This window comes from Miscanthus floridulus, chromosome 19 (genome assembly GCF_019320115.1).
Source record: "Miscanthus floridulus cultivar M001 chromosome 19, ASM1932011v1, whole genome shotgun sequence".
Taxonomy (NCBI): Eukaryota; Viridiplantae; Streptophyta; class Magnoliopsida; order Poales; family Poaceae; genus Miscanthus; species Miscanthus floridulus.
Genome location: NC_089598.1, coordinates 110,191,965 through 110,195,563, shown reverse-complemented (window position 1 = coordinate 110,195,563; position 3,599 = coordinate 110,191,965).

Genomic DNA, 3,599 nt, shown 5'->3' with positions numbered 1-3,599 from the left:
CCGTCTCAAGTATATGAACAAAGCATAAAACTGTGCAGTTGCAAATAAAGTTGGATGCCTTATAACAAGTAACGTACACTAAAGGAGGTGAAATCAAGTCTTTTGACATATCCAAGTCCAAGGTGCTGCTGTGCTATGCATAGTTGAAACAGAAGAGGAACGCATGCTCCACTTAGTAGTAACTGAACATTGCTGATGCAAAGGAAACTATACTGAGTCTATAGTTTAGCAGGGTCTAAACGCGGCATGTTTTTGCAGTCACAGCTCAGTCTCCTGCACTATCCGCTTAAACTTGCGCAAAACCATGAACCTACACCGTGCGCACATCACCATGGACATCCAGCGGGTGGAGGGATACAACACTAGAACGAACCAGGCAGCAGCAGCGGCTGTTTGCTACAGCCGAACAGGGCCTAGGTTGTATAATTAATTCGCGAGTAATAATCAACTTAGGATCCCTAGCTAACTTGCGCCTGAGGTCGTTCTTCTATGTAATAATATACTATATAGGATCTATTTCTTTGTAACATAAGCATTCATAAACTAGGAGCACAAGCATATTAGTACATGTGAGAACATCGACACAGGAATCGAAAAATATAATCAGATCACATTGGAAGTCTGGAACTGATGCTCCCATCCCCTAGAATACAATAGAACAGAATACAGCACGATTGATGAGCAAACATGCAGCAGTAATATTGTAATAATACAACAGCTGCACTCGATTATTACATATACATACATCCCATATTCCTGAACACAAGAAGTAAAGTGACATCCAAGATATCACTTCCTCCGTTTTTAAACAAACATTAGTAAAGCTAATCACTTAAATACAAAGTAGGAGTAATTAACTTGTCCTAAATGTGCTATAACTTTAAAGAAAAAGAAACAGGAGGGAGTGGTATAAGAAGTTGACCACGCATGCATAATATAATAATATCATATAGCATAATAATAGCATATGATGGATGGATCAATCGATCTCAAGTGCGACTGCGGAGTGAGGGAGTGTAACGCCCCAGGCCTAGAACACGGCACAGGCCCACTATACCGAGGGGTGGACCCCACCTACGTAGCAACCCGCTTACGCTTTCGTCCTCGCTTCGCATAAAACAATTAACCGAAGGTTACTACGCGTCCTTTGGCCTGGCTATTTAAGTTGGTTTGGCTCAACTTCAGCTTCCGAGGTGGTACTACTCCCGTGCTACAGTGTTCCGCGTGCTACAGTACCAGCAGCCAGATCACCTTGTGCTACAGTATCAGCCATTCGGCCCAGCCCACGACCGGCCTATCTAGCGGGGTCTCACATACATCCACCCTTAAGGACTCGACGTCCTCGTCGAGGGCCGAACCAACCTACTTAAACGTGTCCAGGATCGACTATCTTGGCCCACGTCCATATTCTCAGCTCCCCGGCCCAAGTGCGACCTGTCCGGGCTCCCGAGCCATATGTCCGTGAAACCACTCGACTCTCTTGGCCCACGTCTATATTCCCAGCTCCCCGACCCAAGTGCCATGCTCTCACAGGAGTCATACGCAGCCTGTTCGAGCTCCCGAGCCATATATCCGTGAAACCGCGAGAGTTGGCTCTGAATAACATTTGTAACGCCCCAGGCCTAGAACACGGCACAGGCCCACTCTACCGAGGGGTGGACCCCACCTACGTAGCAACCCGCTTACGCTTTCGTCCTCGCTTCGCGTAAAACGGTTAACCGAAGGTTACTACGCGTCCTTTGACCTGGCTAGGTACTACTCCTGTGCTACAGTGTTCCACGTGCTACAGTACCTCTGTCTCACATAACCTTTTGCTACAGTATCAGCCATTCAGCCCAGCCCACGACCGGCCTATCCAGCGGGGTCTCACATACACCCACCCTTAATGACTCGACGTCCTCGTTGAGGGCCGAACCAACCTACTTAAACCAGTCCAGGATCGACTATTTTGGCCCACGTCCATATTCCCAGTTCCTCGGCCCAAGTGCGACCTGTCCGGGCTGCCGAGCTATATGTCCGTGAAACCACTCGACTCTCTTGGCCCACGTCTATATTCCCAGCTCCCTATATTCTCAGCTCCCCGACCCAAGTGCCATGCTCTCACAGGAGTCAAACGCAGCCTGTCCGAGCTCTCAAGAGCCATATATCCGTGAAACCACGAGAGTTGGCTCTGAATAACATTTGTAACGCCCCAGACCTAGAACACGGCACAGGCCCACTCTACCGAGGGGTGGACCCCACCTACGTAGCAACCCGTTTACACTTTCGTCCTAGCTTCGCGTAAAACGGTTAACCGAAGATTACTACGCGTTCTTTGACCAGGCTATTTAAGTTGGTCTGGCTCAACTTCAGCTTCCGAGGTGGTACTACTCCTGTGCTACAGTGTTCCGCGTGCTACAGCACCAGCAACCAGAGCTACCCTGTCTCACATCACCTTGTGCTACAGTATCAGCCATTCGGCCCAGCCCACGACCGGCCTATCTAGCGGGGTCTCACAGGGAGGCTCTCGCTGCCGTCGGCGGAAAGTATTGCAGAGAAGGTCGGAGGCCTTGGAGGGTCAGAGAGAGGGTCGACTTCCACAGTACCTTCTAGCATCTGTACCACCTTGCGCATCCTCGGCCTGGCCGACGGTTCCTTCTGCAAGCACCATATCACAACGCGCACGAACCTCTCCACGCTCTCCATATCTGCTAGCGCCTCACTTTCCCCTCCCACCAACAGCTCGGCCTTCCCACTCCTGACCAAGCTCTCTACCCAGGCTCTCATGGTGGCGCTCTCACCCTGGTCGTTAGGCTGTCCCCCAGCTGCTGCCCTCCTGCAGCATATCATCTCCAGCAACATGACACCAAAGCTGTACACATCCACCTCGCTGTCCACCTTACCCCCACCATCAAACCATTCGGGCGCGACGTAAGGCCTCGTACCAGCAATCCTGGTGACCGTGTGCTGTGTCTTATGGTCTCCGAGGAGCTTGGCAATCCCAAAATCTGTGATCGTCGGTGTATGTATATCATCGAACAGTATGTTCTCGGGCTTGATGTCGCAGTGGATTATCTGAGACTTGCACCCTTCGTGTAGGTACTCGAGCCCTCTGGCGATGCCTATTGTGGCCTCAGTGAGGCAGCTCCAGCACGGTCGTCTCTCTGACCAGAAGATGAAGTCGGCAAGGGTACCTCCTTGCATGTACTGAAACACCAGCATCTGATGCACGCCTTCTTTGCAGTACCCAATCAAGCGGGCCACGTTCTTGTGGTGGATCTGGCCGATCGATTGCACCTCGTTGTTGAAATCTTTCTCAACGAACTCGTCTGATCTGATGAGCTTCTTCACTGCAACATAAGGTGGCTCCAGATAGCTCAACTCCCCTTTGAATACATGACCAAAGCCACCTCTGCCCAACAGCTCTTTGAAGCCACCGGTCGCTTGTTTAATCTCTTTGTAAGTGAAGCTTCTGAGACCTGACATGCTCATTTTGGCCTTATTTTCTGTCACGTAGGATTGCCATAGGTTATACATGATAGATACCACAGATACAATTGCCAAAACACCGATTGTTATGTAAAGCAATTTGGTTGTCAGTGATACACGGATGATGGCGG